The sequence below is a fragment of the Hyaena hyaena genome, unplaced genomic scaffold (assembly GCF_003009895.1).
Source record: "Hyaena hyaena isolate Hyena2069 unplaced genomic scaffold, ASM300989v1 scaffold_224, whole genome shotgun sequence".
Taxonomy (NCBI): Eukaryota; Metazoa; Chordata; class Mammalia; order Carnivora; family Hyaenidae; genus Hyaena; species Hyaena hyaena.
This window is the reverse complement of record NW_024080854.1, coordinates 384,890-406,863: the sequence shown is the minus strand read 5'-3', so window position 1 is coordinate 406,863 and position 21,974 is coordinate 384,890. Positions and strand designations below refer to the sequence as shown.

At 39.2% G+C, this 21,974-nt stretch overlaps 1 long non-coding RNA gene across 1 annotated transcript; it reads left to right on the top strand.

Moving 5' to 3' along the window:
- Window positions 1-6,602: 6,602 nt before the first annotated feature.
- LOC120239063 lies at window positions 6,603-21,032 on the top strand. The gene is made up of 3 exons (XR_005530358.1): window positions 6,603-6,689; window positions 6,990-7,140; window positions 20,407-21,032. It is a non-coding gene; the product is annotated as an uncharacterized LOC120239063 (long non-coding RNA).
- Window positions 21,033-21,974: the final 942 nt, after the last annotated feature.

The following is a 21,974-nucleotide window of genomic DNA, read 5'->3' as shown; positions in this document are numbered from 1 at the left end:
TTCTTCTCTACATGTTGGAGAAACTAAGTCTCAACATTGCTGTCTGAATTGGTTTAAAATAATCAGTTTGCAAAACTAAAACAAACCAATCAATCAAATTCAGAGATTAATTTAGGAAAAAAAAAAGAAGTTGAATGACAACTTTATTTTTTATTCTGATTACACAACTCTTTTTTTTTAAAGGTGCTATTGCACCTACCTATACAAAATACGCTGTAGTTAAACACTAAAATATTTTCTTTCCCCTGAAATATTGTTCGTAGTCTAACAACAGCTGAGATAAATAGGGTATCTGTAGGTTAAGAGCAAACTCTGTCACTGGACCTGAGCCTTGGGCACAGCTCTGAAAAACTTTGGTTTTGGAGAGAGAGGTTGCTAAGCAGTCAGGCAAATCTCATCCACTCCTGGGCTTCCTGAACACTGGAACATCTCCCTTCACGACGCAGGAAAATAACAACCAACAAAATAAATCAGACATCGACTCAGGGTAGAAAAGCACTTAACGATAAACAATAAAAATAGTTGATGTCATCTACGGCCTGAAACCCAGAGATAAAAGACACTGGGTTGAAGACCAGGGAATGCTTGGGTTCAACAAGCATTTGATTCTGAGTCTCAGAGAAAGTAAGTCTGGCCACTCCCGGGAAGCTGAAGAATGACTGCTCTGGAAATGAACTCATCAGCTCAGGAAGTCTCCTCCCTGGACTCCGTTGCTTCTCTCACCGCCTTCGAGTCTTCACCCAAGACACTCTCCACTCTCCCTTTTCAGCCAAGCACCAAATTCAGAAAAGAAAAACTATTTCCTAGACCTGCATCTCTCTGGTTCAGAACAACAAGTCCAGGACAACAGCAGCCATAAACAGAAATTCAAGGAAACAGAGAACAAAGAAAATGAAAGGGGAAGGAAAGAGAGACCCAGGAGGAAAGAGCAGGGCAGAGAGAAGGACAGAAAATGGGAAGAAGCACCATGATGATATTTTCCACTCAGTACGCTGTATACTAAATGTAGAAGAACCAAAGGAAAAAAAGGATTCTATTTTAAAATGAGCCGCTTGCACATTCTAGGAGGGTTGCCAAAGGATATTTCTTGTTGGAAAGGCACTGACATGGGCTTCGTTAGGCAGAAGTAGGCCCCTGGGCCAAGTCTAGAAGTAGAAAGCTGAGAGAAGAGGAGTAAAAGCACTCAGCATGATAACCTTGGAGGTCATCTACAAGGGGGTCATGGAAACCCTTGCAGATTTGTTCCTTGGACACAAACTTTCTTTTTCCTCTCTCTCTCTCTCTCTCTCTCTTTTTAAAGGTTTATTTATTTTTGAAAGACAGGGTGGGGAGGGGCGGACAGAGAGGGAGGCAGAGAATGCCAAGCAGGCTCCACAGTCAGCACAGAGCCTGATGTGGGGCTTGAACTCGCGAACTGCGAGATCATGACCTGAGGCTGAAATCAAGAGTCAGACGCTTAATGGACTGAACTACCCAGATATCCCAAAACCTTCTTTTTCCACTTAAAATGAACGTAGGCTGTTGTCCCTAGGAGTTGCTGTTGGTCCAGGGACATGGCCTATGTTGAGTTTTGCCTGAGAGGTACACACACGAGCTGCAGAGGAGGAGGGACAGAAGGCACAGGCCCGCCTTGGTGTCATGGTGGCACAGGGCTCCCCAGACCGTGCTTTTAGCTAACGCACGGAGTGTTTATTATGTATGAGGTGCCACTCTGCGTGCTCTATCCATATGATGAAGACAACCTTAGGAAATAAAACCCTACGAATAACTATTCCCCTGTGGTATGGAGGGGGAACGGGAACAGAGGGGTTAAAGGGCAGCATCTGAGATGGCTCCCGTGGCAAGGGGAAAAGCTGGGCTCGAACCCAGCAACCAGGACCTTCAGACACCAGGATTGTAACCACTTGATCACACCGCACTTTGAAGAAGCTGGGAATTGGAGGGTTCTTGCTCTTCCTTCCCACTGAACCCCCCCACTGTGGCCCTCCTCTCCCTGCTTCCTCCGGGCCCACGTACCACTCTTGCTCTGCCCTGACGTCGCTACTTGAAGAATCCAATCTGGGAAGTGGACTGTTGTATTATTAAGGCTGGAGGATTATGTTAGTGGTTGGGGGAGGGGAGATGGGAGGAGGGGAGAAGCCACACCTTGTGAGAGGAAGGTGGGGAGCGGCGGAGACACTGGGAACTGAAGAGGACAGGGCAGGGGTGCTGTTGGTGGGGCTGTGGAGGGGAGGGGGCACGGGCTTCTCAGCCCCATCCTTTCCCTGAGTGGCAGCACCCAACCAGGGGAGGACCTGGCAGGGAGGTTCCTTGCGTTAGGGGTTCTGTGCCTTGTTCAAAGCCGTGTTCCTGACCCCGAGCACAATGCCTGCAGTTTATGCTGGTTCAATGACTGAATAAATGAAAGACTAACTCTGTAATCCAAGCTCTTCCACAAGTTGTTTTTTCCTTGTTTCAGCTCCACACTGAGTGAGTTTCCTTAGTTGCTCATGCATGGATACATTTCCCTTTGTTTGGGCATCTACTCCAGGTGCTAGACTAAAACTCCCCTCCCCATTTTGTGAGCATCCCTGCGAGGACTAACATTGATCGCGTTCGACCTCCCTTGCTCCTTTCCTAGCAGCCTGCATACCGGCCAGCATTTCCCGCCTTGGCACCACAGTCTGGGGCATTGAATGACTTTTGATTTCGCTTGATTAGAAAGCTATGTACTGTCAGTTCTTTATAAGTAATCAGTCTTCCTTAAATTATTTAAAAGCTTACAACTCTGGAGATCCTGAACTCAAAACCCAATAAGCTGGTTAAGCCTGAGATGCCTTTATTAAAACAGCATAATGTTGTGGGCCACATCATATAAATGCTCACTATATACTTCTTAAATGAAAAAGGAGGCACGTGGATCACTATGCAGGGAACTTAAACACCTGTGTGCTCTTACCAGCCCTGCCACTTACTTGCTGTGTGATCTGATAGCAATTCACATAACCATCATAGATGTAAACTATTAAAAAATATTTGCAGGGCACCTGGGTAGCTCAGTGGTTAAGCATCTGACTTCAGCTCAGGTCATGGTCTCATGGTTCGTGAGCTTGCGTCCCACATTGGGCGAGCTCGAGCCCTGCTTCTGGTGAGCCCCACTTCTTTCTCTCCCTCTCTCTCTCTGTCTGCCTCTTCTGGAATTCTGTCTCTTTCTCTGCCCCTCAGTTACATGCACTCTCTCTCTCTCAAAAAAAAATATTTTTGCATTCCGATCCAAAGTTTGTGATAAGGAATTTGGTAGACAGAATGATACCGCCTCCCCAACCCCAGGGAAAAGATGTCCACACCCTAGTCCCCAGAACCTGTGATTATGTTAGTTTTAGAAGGTAAAGGGGAATTAAGGTTGCAGATGTAATTAAGTTTGCTATTCAGATGACCTTAACATAAGATTATTCTGGAGTATTCAAGTAGTGTATCCATTCAATACCTGCTGAACAGATAAATAAAATGTGCTATATCCATGCAATGGAATATTATTCAGCCATAAAAAGGAATGAACCATTGACACATGCTATAACATGGTTGAACCTCAAAGACATGCCAAGGGAAAGAAGCTGGACACAAAAAGTCACATGCATATTACATGATTCCATTTATATGAAATGTGTATAATAAGCAATCCTTAGAGACAGAAAGTAGATTAATGGTTGCCAGAGGCTGGGAGGCAGGAGGAATAGGGAGTGACTGACTACTAATGGGTACGTGGTTTTTGCAAGAGTAGGAAGGGAAGTGATTAAAATGTTCTTAGGTAGTGAAATGCTCGTGCAACTTTGTGAACATACTAAAGATTACTGAATTATACACTTTAAAATGGCAAATTTTATTGTATGTGAATTATCTCAAAACATAATTACCTCAAAACAATTCTTGGGGAGCCTAGGTGACTCAGTTGGTTAAGTGTCCCTCTTGATTTTGGCTCATATCATGATCTCGTGGTTTGTGGGTTCGAGCCCTGTATCGGGCTCTGTGCTGTTAGCACATATTGTTTGGGATTCTCTGTTTTCCTCTGTCCCCTCCCCTGCGTACACCCATTCTCATTCAAAAATAAATGAATAAACTTAAAAAACATAATTCTAGGTTTAGCAAGTCAGGCAATACAGCACTAACTAAAGAAAAAGCTAATCACCTGTGTCCTCATTCCCCTTTCACTCTTACCCTTCCATAATAAAATTTTGATTTGATTAACTTACTCGCAGTCTCTTGCTCTTACAAGCATACATGCAAATAAAAGGGGTTTTGGTCTTTGTTTTTTATCCTTACAAAAATGAGGTCAGTTTATAGACAACTTACTTTCTTAACTTCTCAGGGCTATTTTCCCAAATTAATATACATAAATTTGTATGAAGTTCATATCTTCAATGTTCCATAATTTCTCCCCTCTCCATCTGTTGGTTTAAGAATGGTATCACAATATATCAAAACATCAAGTTGTACATCTTAAATATATACAATTTTTATATGCCTAAGATCTCTCAAATAAAGTTGTTAAAATATATTGAAAAAATGGTATCCCATAAGTCTTATATATGTCTTTTGGTAACCATATAGACAAATTTCTGCTAAGTATGTCTACCTCTGAGTGGAATTGTCAGATCATGAGGTACATATATTTTCACTGTTCGTAGATTGTGTCAGTTTTCCAAAGGGATTGTATAGAGGCATATTTCCACTACTAATACATGAACAACCCAGTTGCTATATATTCTCAGCACTTGGTATTTTCTACTCTTTTATTTTAGCCATGCTAGTGGCTGTGAAGTGGTGTTGCCTTATACTTTTTATTTTGTTATTGTTTAGCTTTTTATTGAAATGTACATGTCATAAGTATATATCTCAGTAAATTTTCATGAACTTGAGCACACCCCTATAACCAATACCCAGATTAAGAAACAGAACATTTCTAGACTGATGTATATCCTATGATCTTGTAATTCTACTCTTCTGTAATTCTACAGAATTGCACTTACATGCTAACCAAAAGACACAGCTCAGTTTTGATAATGGTTACCATTTTGTCACATTCCTCATAAATCTTAATATATTTTGGGGCTCCTGGGTGGCTCAGTCGGTGAAGCATCCGAGTTCGGCTCAGGTCATGATCTCACGGTTCGTGGGTTTGAGTCCCGCATGGGCTCTGTGCTGACAGCTCAGAGCCTGGAGCCTGCTTTGGATTCTGTGTCTCCCTCTCTCTCTGACCCTCCCCTGCTCACACTGTCTCTCTCTCTCTCTCTCTCAGAAATAAATAAAAAACTTTAAAAAAACTTACTATATTTTAAGAGAAGAAATACAGCATTGCAGTTAAAGTTGAAAGCCATTTTGACTTCCAGTCCCAGGCTTGTTAACCACCCATATTCCCCGGCCCTGAGACAGCCCCTCATAGATTGGGTATTTTTATACTTTTCATGGATCTATTTATATTCCTGCATTATCATGACTCCCAAGGAAACTGAGCACTTTCTCATATTTTCTCTTTTATGAATTGCCTTTTCATAAAACTGGCTCATTTTTATTGTGTTGTCTCTTTTTTATTAATTTGTTGAAGTCTTAGTTTATTAAGATATTTGGCATTTTCCATCATTTTTATTGCAAACATTTTTCCTCACCTTTTTGCTTTGGTTATGGTTTCTTTTGCCTTGCAAAAAAAAAAAAACACGATTAACTTTTATGTAGTGGAACATGTCTATTATTTTCCTTTACTTTTTCTGGGTTTCTCATCTTGCTTAAAAAGACTGCCACCCCCCCCCCGAGGTTATACAAATATTCTCTCCTATTTTCTTCTAATGTTTTGTTATTTATTTTATTTTTATTTAGATTTATTTGCAAAGCACCATATTCCAGACACTGCATGGGGCATGTACAAATACCCTGGTACGAATACCCTGGCTTGGGCTGAGAGTTTCCTATGCAGGTCAGGAAGCTAAATGGTAGCCTCTTTTGTTTTCAAACATTTCCTATACAGCTGATGAAAAAGAAATGTTTGTACCACTAAAAATGATCAGTCCAGCAGCTAGGCTAGCATTTGGCATTTTGGTAACAGGAAGTAGAAAAATATTAACCAGGTGAGGATTTTTAATCTATGACTTTTATCTGGTGGTCGTTGCAAAGTGTGGCACTTCTGACAGTATTCTAATTTCTTTCCAGGTAATAACAAGACCCGGGGGGTGAGTGTTGAGAAGAGCTGCCAATAGTTGCCTAAATCTGAATACCAGAGAAAGCCATTTGGGAGGTTTTATATTTCTTTTCCAATGCTGGCTTTCTTTGCTTTCTTCGCATGGGGTCCTCCCTCAAAAGCAATAGCCTTCTAACCAGTGAAGTTGGATGGAGGAAGTGTGGTTGCTAAACAAAACTGTCACTGTCCCCACTACCCAGACTCCTGCAGGGTGCTGGGTCTGCCTTTGCACTTCCGCAGCAAGAACCGACACACACCTTCCACGTTAACTGAAGCACATAACTGGAGCCGGCCTTGCAGAACATGGAATTTGTGCTTAGTTTGTGACGTTGTGGAGAGCTGCGCTAAGTTTCTGAGGCAGTTCCACCCTGGCTCCCTTCCGGTAGGTGAATCCGGCGTCCGCAAACGGGATGTGGACGCAAGACACAGCACTTAACTGAAGTCCCGGGGGAACTGTGTCGGCTCGCCCCCTTCTGGCCAAGTAAGGTCGCATCACGAATGATCCATGCTATTCATGGCAGCTGACGAAGAAGGCACCGGGGGCCCCAGAAATTGCCGCGGGCCGTGAGAAGGGAAAGTTCGTTTGGGGAAAAGATAAAACAGTTAAACTTTCCTTAGCCCATTTTTCGACATTTTGTGGTAGATAAAGCAACAGCCCGCCGAAAACTCCCCCTGAAAGTTTCCCACTTGAGGAGGGAAAAGGGATATTTGGGTTGGGCTTTTCTTCACAGTCATTTAAAATCCTTTCTTGAAGATTTTTTTTTTTTTTTTCCTTTTAAAGATCAGAGGGAAGGCATGTTAGTCAGAGAACCAACAGCTGGACCCGGGCACGTGGTGCCTGGAACTCTGCACCAGATCATCTCTCTCGCTTTGTCCCTTCAGAGAAGATGGCTGCCACAGCTCTACTTTTGCTCCCTGGCTAAGTTGACAAGGTTAGTCAAATACCCTGTATTGCAGAGTGCCTGAGTTAATGATTTCTCTAACTGGGGTAAAAGGCACATGACACTGCAACACTGCATTTTATCCTATTTTTGCCAACTAGTCAGCTTTTGCACACTGATGACAAAGCTTAATGTTGTATCCCTAGACTATCTAGCACTCATGTATGTATTATGTTCACATTGCTGCGAGGAGCAATACTTTCCCTTGTTGATGGCACTGTGATTTTTCTGATAACCCTGGAAGGAAAAAAGAAAAGAGTGATCCAAAGAGACAAGATAGCATGTGGGTAAGGTTTCAGTCAAATTGGATCTCAGAGCTGAGGGCCTCTTTTTTTCATGGTTTTGAAAATTATTTAATGATATGGAAAAACGTGCTTAATATATTTCAGAAAGCAAAATGTATATTTCAGAAAGCAGACATAAACAACATGGTCCCCGTGTATTGTGTGTGTGTGTTTTGTGTCGATAAAGATGATAACAAGGAAGTATTTTCTGCATGTGATGGAATGTACATTCATTGTACATTTTCCCCAAATGTAAAATTTGCCTGTTGCACTTTTACAATCAGAAAATAAAAGTGCCTTTTAAATGAATCCTTGCTTGTGTGTTTGTTTAGAGAGTGTGAGCAGGGGAGAGGGAGAGAGAGAGAAAGAGAGAGAGAGAATATCCCAAGGAAGCTCTGTGCCATCAGTGCAGAGCCCAATGTGGAGCTTAGTCTCGTGAACTGGGAGATTATGACCTGAACCGAGATCAAGAGTTGGATACTTCGCGGACTGAAACACCAGGTGCCCCTAAATGCCTTTTGTATTTTATTTTATTTTATTTTATTTTATTTTATTTTATTTTATTTTATTTTATTTTATTATTTAAATGTTTAATTTTTGGGAAAGAGTGAGCAGGAGAGGGGCAGAGAGAGAGAGGGGGACAGGGGATCCGAAAAGGGCTCTGCACGGACAGCAGAGAGCCATATGTGGGGCTTAAACTCACAAACTGCCAGATCATGATCGGAATCAAAGTCGGACACTTAGCCGACTGAGCCACCCAGGCACCTCTAAATGCCTTTTTTATAAGGGAAAGATAATTATATCTACCTGTCTTGGATTTTTAAATTTTTACATTATGAAATAATTTACATACAGTAAAAGTCATTTTTAGTATATAATGTCACGAGGGCTTGGGGAGGGTTTCACTGTTATTGTTTGGTTTTCTTTTGAGATCATTCTGAAGAGGTGAAAAATGTTTTTATTTTGTTGAGGCAAAGTTGTTATTATAGAGTGATGGCCTTCAAAGTCTAGTTTTCATTGATCACTATACATTTGACTCTTGTCACTCTTTTTGCTTTTCCCTACCCCCCTTCCCTTCCTGTAACCATCTATCTGTTTTTATGTCTATGAATTTGTTTTTGTTTTGTTTTTTCATTTGTTTTGTTTCTGTTTTTAGATTCCCATGTATAAGTGAAATCATACTGATTTTTTGTCTTTCTCCTGATTTATTTTACTTAATGTATTATTGTCAAGGTCCATCCATGTTGTTTCATATGGCAAATTTTCATTCTTTTTAATGGCTGCGTAGTATTCCACTATATATACGTACCACATTGTCTTGGTTCATTCATCCAACAGTGGGCATTTAGGTGGTTTTCATAGATTGGCTTGTAAATAACACTGCTGTGAATATTGGAGTGCACATATCTTTTTCAATTAGTATTTTTGTATTCTTTGCACAAATATCCAAAAGTGGAATAGTTGTATCTTAAGGTAGTTCTTCTACCAAAAAGTTCTATCAACTTTTTGAGAGACCTGTGTTCCATAGTGGTGGCACCAATTTACATTCCCACAAGTTTCCCTTTTTTCTACATCCTTTCTGGCACCTGTTATGTCTTGTCTTTTTTTCCTTAACCTTTAAAAATTTTCATTTATTTATTTGTTTGTTTATTTATTTTGAGAGAGAGAGAGTGAGCACACACATGAGCAGGGGTAGAGCAGAGAGAGAGGGGGAGAGAGAATCCCAAGCAGGCTCTCTGCTGTCAGTGTGGAGCCCAGCGTGGGCTTCAATTGCACAGAACTATGAGATCATGACCTGAGCCAAAATCAAGAGTCATACACTTAACTGCCTAAGCCACTGAGGCACCCCTATTTCTTGTCTTTTTGATGATAGCCAGTCTAACCAGTGTGACATGATATTGTGGTTTTGATTTGTATTTCCCTAAACTTAGTGATTCTGAGCAACTTTTCATGTGCCTGTTGGCCATGTGATGTCTTCTTTGGAAAAATGGCTAATTTAGATCCCTTGCCCATTTTTTAATTGGGTTGTTGGGCTGTTTTTGTTGCTAACTTGTATGAATTCTTTATACATTTTGGATATTAACCCCTTATTGGATATGCAATTTGCCAATATCTTGTTCCATTCAGTAGGTTGCCTTTTTGTTTTGAAGATGGTTTCCTTTACTATGCAGAAGTTTTTTAGTTTGATGTAGTCCAATTTATTTATTTTTGCTTACCCTCCCTTCACCTTTGGGGTCAAATCCATAAAAATACCAGTAAGACTAATGTCAAGTGGCTCACCATACAGTTTTCTCTTAGGAATTTTATGTTTTCAAATCTTACATTCAAGTCTTTAATCCAATTTGAGTTCGTTTTTGTATGTAGTATAACATAGTGGTCTAGTTTCATTCTTTTCTATGTGAATGTCCAGTTTTCACAGCACCATTTATTGAAGAGACCATCTTTTTTTCCATTGTGTATTTTTGGCTTCTTTATTGTAAATTAATTGTCTGTATATGTGTGGGTTTATTTCTAGGCTCTCAATTCTGTTCCATTGATCTGTGTATCAGTTTTTATGTCACTACCATACTGTTTTGATTACTATAGCGTTGTAATATAGCTTGAAGTCAGAAAGCAGGATACCTCCAGCTTTGTTCTTTTTCCAGATTGCTTTGGCTATTTGGATCTTTTGTGGTTTCATAAAAAGTTTAGAATTATTTGTTCAACTTCTGTGAAAAATGCCATTGGAATTTTGATAGGAATCACATTGAATTATATGGACATTTTAACAATATTCTTCCAATCCATGAGTACAGAATATCTTGCCATTTATTTGTGTCATCTTCAAATTTCTTCATCAGTGTCTCATAATTTTCAGTGTATAGGTCTTTTACCTCCTTGGTTAATTTACTCCTGGGTATTTTATTCTTTTTGATGCAGTTGTAAATGGGAATGTTTTCTTAATTCCTCTTTCTGATAATTTATCGTTAGTGTATAGAAATGCTACTGATTTCTGTAAGTTGATTTTCTCTCCTGCAACTTTACTGAATTTATGTATTAGTTCTCACAGATTTTTGGTGGAGTCTTTAGGGTTTTCTGTATTAGGTATCATGTCATCTGCAAATAATAACAGCTTTACTTATTCCTTTCAAATATAGATGCCTTTTATTTCTTTTTCTTGCCTAATTTCTGTGACTACATCTTCCATTATTGTGTTGAATAAAAGTGACAAGACTAGGATTCTTGTCTTGTTCCTGATCTTAGAGGAAAAGCTTTCAGCTTTTTGCCATGAGCACAATGTTAGCTGTGGGTTTGTCACACGTAGCCTTTATTATGTTGAGGTATGTTTTTCTCTATACCAACTTGGAGGGTTTTATCATAAATGGATGTTGAATTTTGTCAAAGTGCTCCTTCTGCATCTATTGAGATGATCATATGATTTTAATCCTTCATTTTGTCAAGGTAGTATATCATATTGATTGATTTGCAGATGTTGAACCACCCTTAAAATCCCTGGAATAGATCCCTGGAATAAATTTTTATAAATTTATAAAAAAATAAATTTATAAATTCATAAAAAAATAAATTTATAAATTCATAAATAAATTCATAGTATATGAACCTCTAAATGCATTGCTGAATTCAGTTTACCGTTATTTTTGAGGGTTTTTGCATCTATGTTCATTAAAGATTTTAGCCTGTGACTTCTCGTGTGTGTGTGTGTGTGTGTGTGTGTGTGTGTGTGTGTGTGTGTGTGGTGTCCTTGTCTGTTTTTGTTACTTAGCAGGGTAATGCTGGCCTCATAAAATGACTTTGGAAGCATTTCCTTCTCTTCAATTTTTTGAAAGAATTTGAAAATCGTATATATTAAGGCTTTGAATGTTTAGTAGAATTCATCAGTGAAGCTATCTGATCCTAGACTTTTGGTTGTTGGGAGATTTTTATTGCTGAGTTCTATTACTCCTTACTTACTTACTTACTCCTTACTAGTAGTAATCAATCTGTTCAGATTTTCTATTTTTTCATGATTTAGTCTTGAAATACCATATGTTTCCAGGGATTTATCCATTTCTTCTAGGTTGCCCAGTTTGTTGGTGTATAATTATGATAATCCTTTGTATTTCTGTGGAACCAGTTGTAACTTTTCCTCTATCATTTCTGATTTTATTTGAGCCCTCTTGTTTTCTTAGTCTAGCTGAAGTTTTGTCAATTTTGTTTATCTTTTTAAAGAACTAGCTTTTAGTTTCATTGATCTATTTTTTAGTTACCTATTTTATTTATTTTTGCTTTTTACTTCTTTCCTTCTACTAATTTGGGGTTTTGTTTGTCTTTTTCTAGTTCCTTTAAGTGTAAAGGTTAGATTATTTATTTGAGAGTTTCCTTTTTTTCTTGATTTAGGCCTGTGTTGCTATGAACTTCCTCTTGGAACCACTTCTGCTACATCCCACAGATTTTGGTATATTGTATTTCTGTTTTTATTTGTCTCTCTCTTTATTTTTATTTCTTCTTTGATTTCTTCATGTTCAGTAGAATGTTGTTTAATCTCCACATTTTTTGTGGTTTTTCCAGCTTTCTTCTTGTAACTAATTTTTAGTTTTATACCATTGTGTTTGGAGAAGATACTTGATCAAATTTCAGACTTCTTCAATTTATTGAGACTTGTTTTGTCATCTAACGTGTGATCTATCATAGAGAATATTCCATTTGTACTTGAGGAAAATGTGTAAATTGCTGCATTTGGATGGAATGTTCCATATATGCCTATTAAGTCCATTTGGTCTAATGTGTTGTTTAAGGTTGATCTTTCCTTATTAATCTATTCATTAATGTAAGTGGCATGTTTAAGTCCCCTACTATTATTGTATTATTGTCAATTTCTCTTTATAGGTCCATTAATATTTGCTTTAGATATTTTGGTGCTCCTGTTTTGGGTGTGTATATATTTATAAATGTTACATATTTTTGCCAGATTGACCCCTTTACATTATTTAATTTCCCTCTTTGTCTTTTATTATAGTTTTTCTTTTTAAATATTTTAGTCTGTTTATTTTTCTTTATTTATTTAAAGTTTATTTTGAGAGGGAGAAAACATGAGTGGGAAAGGGGCAGAGAGAGATAGGAAAAGAGAAGGAATCCCAAGCAGGATCCACACTGTCAGCACAGAGCCCGATATGAGGCTTGAACTCACGAACCATGAGATCATGACCTGAGCTGAAATCAAGATTTGGATGCTTAACTGACTAGTTACCCCTATTATAATTTGTTTGTTTGTTTTTAAGTTTATTTTGTCTGATAGGAGTGTGGCTATACCAGCTTTTTTTTCATTTCTATTTGCATGGAATATCTTTCTCCATCCTTTCACTTTCAGTCTGTGTGTGTCCTCACTTCTGAAGTTAGTCTCTTATAGGCACTAAGTAGATGTGTCTTCTTTTATTAATCCGCTCAGCCATTCTGTCTTTTGATCAGAGAGTTTAGTTCATTTATATTTAAAGTAATTATTGATAGGTATATACTTTTTGCCACTTTGTCCATTGTTTCCTGGCTGTTACTATAGTTCATCTCTGTTCCTTTCTTCTCTTTCTTTCCTCCCTTGTGGTTTGATGATTTTCTTCAGTGTTTTGTTTAATTCCATTCTCATTTTCTTTTGTATATTTACTTTTTGCTTTATATTTAGTTTTTGCTTTGTGGTTACTGTGAGGTTCACATACTTTATCCCATGTATATAACAGCCTATTTTTAGTTGACAACAACTTAAATCTGAACGCATTCCAAAATTCTATGTATTTACTCCCCCTAGCATGTTTTGTGTATTTAATGTCACATTTAATATCTTTTTACTTTATGCATCTCTTAAATAATTATTGTAGTTTTAGTTAATTTTACCAGTTCTGTCTTTTAACCTTCATACTTGCTTTATAACTGATGGATCCACTACCTTTACAATATATTTACCTTTAGATATTTAGATTGTTTTATTATTATTGCTGTTGTTAATTAGTGTCAGTTCTTTTCAGCTCAAAGAATTTCCTTGAACATTTCCTGTCAAGCCAGTTTAGTGGTGATGAACTCCTTCAATTCTTGCTTATATGGAAAATTCTTAATCTCTCCTTCAATTCTGAATGATAACCTTGCCAGTAGAGAATTCTTGGCTGGAATTTTCTTTTCCTTTCAGCATCTTGAATATGTCATGCCACTCCCTTTTGGCCTGCAAAGTTTCTGCTGAGAAACCTAATAGCCTTATGGGGTTTCTCTTGTATCTGAGAAGTTATTTTTTCTTGCTGCTTTTAGATTCTCTCCTTTAAGTTTGGCCATTTTAATTATAATGTGTCTTGGTGTAGATCTCTCTAGGTTCATTTTTTTTTTTTTTTTTTAACACTCTGGGATCCCTGGACCTGATTAGGGAAGTTTTCAGCCATTGTTTCTTCAAATAAATTCTCTGGCCCTTTCTCTCTCTCTCTTCTCCGTATGGAACCTCTATAGTGTGGATGTTATTTCACTTGATGTTGTCCCTTAGGTCCCTTAAGCTATTTCCACTTTTTTTAAAAAAATGTTTTATTTATTTTTGAGAGACAGAGAGAGACAGCGCAAGCAAGGGAGGGTCAGAAAGAGAAGGAAACACAGAACCTGAAGAGAGGCTACAGGCTCTGAGCCAGCTGTCAGCACAGAGCCTGACATGGGGCTCGAGCCCACGAACCATGAGACCATGACCCGAGCCGAAGTCAGACACTTAACCGACTGAGCCACCCAGGTGCCCCAGCTATTTCCACTTTTAAAAATTCTTTTACTTATAGGGCACCTGGGTGGCTAAGTTGGTTAAGCATCCAACTTCAGCCCAGGTCCATGATCTCATGCTTTGTGAGTTCTAGCCCCGCGTCAAGCTTTGTGCTGACAGCTCAGAGCCTGGAGCCTACTTTGGATTCTGTTATCTCCCTCCCTCTCTGCCCCTACCTCACTTTCTCTCTCTCTCTCTCAAATATAAATACACATTAAAATAAATAAATGAATATAAATAAAAATTCTTTTATTTTTTGTTGTTCTGTCTGGTCATCTCCTTTGGTTTGTCATCCAGCTTGCTGATCAGTCCATCTACTTTATTGAGTCTGCTGTTGAAACCCTCTAGTGTGTTTAAAAAAGTTTTTTAATGTCTATTTATTTTTGAGAGAGAGAGTGAGCTAGGGAGGAACAGAGAAAGGGAAACACAGAATCCAAAGTAGGCTCTAGGCTCTGAGCCTGACGCAGGGCTCGAACTCATGAAGTGTGAGATAATGACCTTAGCTGAAGTTGGATGCTTAACTGACTGAGCCACCCAGGTGCCCCTCTAGTGCATTTTTAGTTCGGTTATTGTATTCTTCACTTTTGTAACTTTTGTTTGTAACTTTCTTATATTTTCTGTCTCTTTGTTAAAGATCTCACTGTGTGCATCTATCCTTCTGAGTTCAGTGAATATCTTTATTACCATTGCTTTGACCTTGTTATCAAGTAGATTACTTATCTCTATTTCATTAACATATTTTTCTGAGATTTTGTCTTGTTCTTTCATTTGTAACATATTCCTATCCCCTCAGTTTCCTGACTTGCTTTTTTTTCCTTAAATAGTTTATTGTCAGGTTGGTTTCCATATAACACCCAGTGCTCATCCCAACTAGTGCCCTCCTCCATGCCCATCACCCCCTCCCCTCTCCCTCACCCCCATCAGCCCTCAGTTTGTTCTCAGCATTCTGGAGTCTCTCATGATTTGCCTCCCTCCCTCTCCCCAACTATTTTTCCCCTTCTCCTCCCCCATGGTCATCCGTTAAGTTCCTCCTAATCCACCTATACGTGCAAACATATGGTATCTGACCTTCTCTGCCTGACTTATTTCGCTCAGCACAACACCCTCAAGATCCATCCATGTTGCTACACATGGCCAGATTTCATTCTTTCTCATTGCCATGTTATATTCCATTGTATAGATAAACCACATCTTCTTGATCCATTCATCTGTTGATGGACACTTAGGCTCTTTCCATGTTTTGGCTCTTGTTGAGAGTGCTGCTATGAACATTGGGGTCCATGTGCCCCTATGCCTCAGCATTTCTGTATCCCTTGGGTACATTCCTAGCAGTGCCATTGCTGGGTCATAGGGGAGTTCTATTGTTAATTTTTTGAGGAACCCCCACACTGTTTTCCAGAGGGGCTGCAGCAGTTTACATTCCCACCAACAGTGCAAGAGGGTGCCCGTTTCTCTACATCCTCACCAGCATCTACAGTCTCCTGATTTGTTTATTTTAACCACTCTGACTGGCGTGAGGTGGTATCTCAGTGTGGTTTTGATTTGTATTTCTCTGATGATGAGGGACGCTGAGCATCATTTCACGTGTCTGTTGGCCATCTGGATGTCCTCTTTGGAGAAGTGTCTGTTCATGTCTTCTGCCCATTTCTTCACTGGATTATTTGTTTTTTGGGTGTGGAGTTTGGGAGTTCCTTATAGATTTTGGATACTAGCCCTTTATCTGATATGTCATTTGCAACTATCTTTTCCCATTCCATCATTTGCCTATTAGTTTTATGGATTGTTTCCTTTGCCGTGCAGAAGCTTTTAATCTTGATGAGGTCCCAATAGTTCATTTTTGCTCTTGATTCCCTTTTGCTCTTGATTCCCTTGACTTTGGTGATATGTCAAGTAAGAAGTTGCTGCGGTGGAGGTCAAGGAGGTTGTTTCCTGCTTTCTCCTCTAGGGTTTTGATGGTTTCCTATCTCACGTTCAAGTCCTTTGTCCGTTTTGAGTTTATTTTTGTGTACGGTGTGAGAAAATGATCTCGTTTCATTCTTCTGCATGTTGCTGTCCAGTTCTCCCAGCACCATCTGTTAAAGAGGCTGTTTTTTTTTCCACTGGGTACTCTTTCCTGCTTTGTCAAAGATTAGTTGGCCATACATTTGTGGGTCCAATTGTGAGTTATTTATTCTATTCCATTGGTCTATGTGTCTGTTTTCATGTCAAGTTTCTTGGCTTTCTATATTTGTTTCTTTGTATTAGACAAAGCAGCTGTCTCTCCCAGTCTTGAAGGCATGGTCACTGGAAGGTGAAGCACACACTGGCAGGTGTGTTTCAGTCTGATGTCTGTGCAGTGCTCTGGGGGTGGTAGGCTGATAAGCTCTGTCTCTCTTGTTGTTTCTGTACCAGCCCCCCTGGCAAGGAGTACCCGATGTTCAAGGGTGTCCTCTGTGTGAAGTGCATGCACCTTCTGTGTCTGGTGGGCAAGGCAGCAGTGGAGGAGCACCTGGCTTTGGAGTGCCTGTCCACTAGCCTTGGGAGGGCAGAGGGCCTCAGTGGGCAAGCTGTGGGCCAAGTCTGGCAGGGTGGAGCTTCAAGAGAACACTGGGATGGGGTGAACCATGTTAGTGAGGAAGACCGAGAGACCCAAAAATGGCACCTCCCAGCACTGCCTAGCCGGGAGAAAGAGAGTTTAACAAAAAAAAAGTGCCACTCCTCCCAAAAAAACACAAAGCTTCCTGCTAGCATCTCTGTCTTTAGAGAGATCTCCAACAAACCCCTGCTCCTTTAGTCAATGAGTCTCCTCACACATGGCCCAGGCACGTGTCAAACTACTGCTTTTGCATTGGGACTTGTAGCAAGTGAGTCTGTGTGTGAGCCCTCAAGAGTGGAGTCTCCACTTCCTCCAGCCCTCCAGCTTTCTCAGACATTGGCCCTACTGGTTTTGAAAGTCAGTCATTTTGGGGGCTTACTTTTAAGATCCAGATCTGACAGGCTAGGGTGCTTGACATAGGGCTCAAACCCTCACTCCTCAGAGAGGAGCTGTGCATTTGTGCTATCCCTTCCTCTTGTGGGTAGTTACACTAGGGGTGGGGGTCCTCACAAGACCACCTTTCTGCCCCTCCTACTTGTTTTGACATGGCTCGCTCCTTCCTTCCTTCTTTCCTTCCTTTCTCACTCTTTCTCTCTCTCTCTCTCTCTTTCTTTCCTGTCTTGTGGAAGAGCTATTCTGCTAGTCTTCAGGTCTTTTTAGGAAAAAATTATTCTGTATATAGTTGTAACTTTGGGGTGTCAAACAGAGAAGATGAGCTCAGGATCTTCCTACACAGCTATCTTGGACCCTCTCCTTCCTTGAGAATTTTTATAGTAAATTTTCATTGAAATATAACATACAGAGAAGTTCACAGCACACACATACACAGTATTAGTGTTCAGCTTGATGACTTTCTAGGAAGTTCTCATTTTTGCTGAGGCTAATAGATCATTAAGCAGAACATTATCACAACCCCAAGAGCTCTCTTGTTACTGGTACCAGCCACAAAACTCCCTAAGTTAAATTTCCTCCTTTCTGATATCAGATTAGTTTTGCCTAGTTTTAAACTTTTATGAACGGAATCATACATTTTGATAGCTGGATTCTCAACTTTAAGTTTGTGAAGTTCATCTACTTGTTGCATGCAGCTGCTGTATGCTCATTCTCATTGGCATGTAGCATTCTGCCATGTGTACATACCACAATTTACTTATCCATTCTACCACTGAGGGATATTTGGGCAGTTTCCAGCTTCTGGTTATTATGGATACTTTTGCTATGAACATTCTTAAACCATTGTTTACATTCTGAATACATATTGCATATGTATACCTAGGAATGGAATTCCTGGGTAATACTCATAAAATGACATCTACACGTATGTATACATATTTTTCACATTAGTGGATACTGCCAGTGTTCTAGAGGGATTGTCTGTGCATTCTTTTTGCTGCATATCTTCACCAATACTTAGTATTTTATATCTTTGTTTAAATGTTAAGCACTTTTTAAAAGTTTATTTATTTTATTTATTTATTCTCTCTCTCCCTAAAAGAGAAAATCCCAAGCAGGCTCCACACTGTCAGTGCAGAGCCCAGTGTGGGGCTCCAACTCACAAACCGCAAGATCATGACCCCAAGCCAAAGTTAGATGCTCAACTCACTGAGCCACCCAGGAACTCCTATTTTATATCTTTTTAATTTTAGCTGTTCTGGTGGGTATGTGGTTATATTACACTGTAGTCTTTTTAGTAACTCTTTTTTTGAAGGATATACATAGTGAAAAATGCATGATTCATGGGTTTAGAGCTCAGCAAATTTTCATGAACCCAATACAGCTAAGTCATCAGCACCCAGATCTAGAAACAGTGCATTACCACTATTCCAAGCTTCACCATGTTCCCTTTTAGTCACTACCTTCTCTCTCACAGAGGGGTAACATCTATGCTGATTTCAAACCCACAGATTAGTGTTGCCTGTTTATTGTACTTTATATAAAAAAATCATTAAGAACACACCTTTGTATGTCTGATTTCTATCACTCAACACTGGTAGTATAAAAGAATTCTTTCTAGTGTTCCATCTGCTCACTGATACTTGGTATTTTCCATCCTTTTAACTCAGTCACTATGGTAAATATATAATGTATCACACTCTTATCTGATAGAAGATGACACTGTAATTTTAAATTGCTTTGCCTTGATAACTGATGAAACTGAACATCTTTTCACATATTTATTGGCCATTTGGATCTCTTTTTGTAATAAAATTTGTTCAAGTCTTTCCCTGATTCTTCTATACAATTGTCTTTTTCTTATTTATTTGTCAGATTTGATCATTTTCTCATAAAGTTAAACATACTATCCCATGACCCAACTATTCTACTTCTAGGAATTTGCTCAAAAGAAATAAAAACACATGTCTACAAAATGAGTTGTACATGAAATGTTCATTACAGCTTTACTCACAATAGTAGAACATTGGAAACAACCTAAATGTCTGTTCACAGGAAAACAGATAAAGTATAATATATTCATAAAGTGAAATACTACTCAGCATAGCAAGGAATGAACTACTGATAACATGCAACAATATGAGTAAACTGTTTTTTTAAATGCTGAGCTAAAGAGGCAAACAAACCTACTGAATGATTCCATTTATATAAAGTTCTAGAAAGACAGTTATCAGAATGAAATCAGAAGGGTGATTATTTCAGGTTAGGGGAGAAAGAGAGGACTAACTAGAAGGAGGTACAAATTACTTTCTGGGGCTTGGGGGTATTATGGTTTACGTAGGTTTATGTGTTTGTAAAAATGGATCAAAATATACACTGCATATCTGTGCATTTATTATATAAAATTAAAAATTGGTATAAAAGTGTTTTTTATATATAATGAACCTTATTTACATAACCCCAAAAGAGGTGTGTGAAATCAGTTAGGGTTAAGAGGAACCTGGGTGGCTCAGTCAACTAACATCTGACTTTGGCTCAGGTCATGATCTCGCACTTCGTGAGTTCGAGGCTCTGGGCTGACAGCTCGGAGCTCAGAGCTGGGAGCTCGACTGGGAGCCTGCTTGGCTTCTGTGCCGCCCTCTGTTTCTACCCCCTCCTCTCGTGCATGCTCTCTCTCTCTCTCAAAAATAAATAAACATAAAAAAAAAAAAAAGAAGTTTAAATCAGTTAGGATTTAGTTAGTTGGGGGAGTTAGTTGGGAGGATTTAGTTAGTTAGGATCAGTTAGTTGGGGCACCTGAGTGGCTTAGTCTGTTAAGCCTCTGACTCTTGATTTCGGCTCAGGTCATCGTCTCACTATTTGTGAGTTCAGCCCCACGTGGGGCTCCACACTGACATTGTGGAACCTGCATGGGATTCTGTCTCTCTCCCTCTCTCTGCCCCTCCCCTGCTCGTGCTCTCTCTCTCTCTCTCTCTCAAAATAAATAAATAAACTTAAAAAAAACCCTGGTTAGTTGGAGGGAAGGAATTCCACCACTCTTATAACATAAAGCTAGCTCCGGAGGCTAAAGGTGAGCTGTTACAATGAATCCTCTGGTAATTGATGTAACTTCTCTCCCAAATTAATCTCTCTTTTCTGAAGAAAGAACACGTTTCACAAAACTGGGATAATGTCCACATTTGTAAATTATTCTGTCCTTCATGCTGCCTGCCTCCATGCTATGTCAGTGATTTTTAATATTTTTTTCTGGCAAGAGGTTCAAAGAAAGAAGAAAACTTACAATTAAATCATCAGTTAAGACTCCGTGGTGGCCCCTACCCAGATGGGACTTGACTCTATCGTGCGCCTCACTCCGTTTCCTGAGCAACCCTGTCTGATAAACCTGATATGGCTGAGATTGAAAAATTCAGCAAGTTGAAACGGAAGAAGACAGAAATGCAAGAGAAAAATCCACTGCCCTCAAAAGAAACGACTGAACAGAGAAGCCAGCAGGCAAATCATAATAAGCGTGTACCTCCAGTGTGTGCTGTACATTCCACAAGTATTGCCTTCTTATTTTACATCTTTTAACTGTTTAACTTTGTGAGATGCAAAGGGGTTGGATCAAGTTTAAGTGGTTGTGCTGCCCCTTTTCACATTAAAGAACGGAGAACTACTGACAATCACGGCCGCGCCTGCCTCTCCCATCTGACTGGCTGGCTGGCTGGGAAGGAAAAGAACATGTATGTTGGTGAAGGAAGAAGCTGGATGGGACCACAATGAAATCTAGAGTAAAAACCAAGCTGGTCCAAGGTGTCCTGCAGGCTGTAAAGTGCAGTTTAATCAGAGTAGCATTTTTTTGTTCAAATGATTTTAATTATGGGAATGAACCATTTTTAAAAATGCAAATAAAAACTTTAAAACCTGAAAACAACCTCAATACATCAGTTAATTACATTCTTAGTTTTAGCACTTTAGGTAAATGAGAAGAATCCCTGTTCCTTATTACTGTTAGAGTCTGCTTCTCAAGGGTCGGTTTTTAAATATGTAAATACGAACAGTGGTTTGTTTCTTTTTAATTTTATTTTTAAGTAATCTCTACTCCCAAGGTGGGACTCGAACTCACAACCCCAAGATCAAGAGTTGCATGCTCTACCGACTGAGCCAGCTAGGCACTTCTAAACAGTGTTTTTAAAGGAGTCTAGATAGGCATTTTGAAATAGATCAGGCATTGTTACCTAATTTATGTATCATGTTAGAGATGTACATAATAAAACCCTGGGCAACAGTAAGACCATGTAAAGCAAAAGTGAAAGCTTATGGTATCTTATTATGGTTTCACTTCTAACAATTTGTCCCAAAGAAAATATTGAAACAAAGCAGAAATAAATATTCATATAGCTTTCCTTCCAGCACTGAGTATAATATGTTTTAAAAAGTGAGAATAACCTAAATATACAATATTAGAATAGATCAGTAAGTTATGGTGCATCAACAGAATAAAATATAAGGAATTAAAATAATAATCAGAAAAACTTGGAAACATGAAAAAGCAGAACATGAAACTGAAAATATCTTATGAAGATTCTTTTTTAATGTTTATTTCTCTTGAGAGAGAGAGCATGAGCAGGCGAGGGGCAGAGAGAGAGAGAATCCCAAGCAGGCTCCACGCTGTCAGTGCAGAGCCCAAAGAGGTGCTCACTCCAATGAACTGTGAGATCATGACCTGAGTCGAAATCAAGAGTTGGATGCAAAACCAAGTTACCCAGGTGCCCCCATTATGATAATTCTTTAAGAATTATTTATGTAAGGAAAAAGCAACACACAAAATTTTAAAATAATT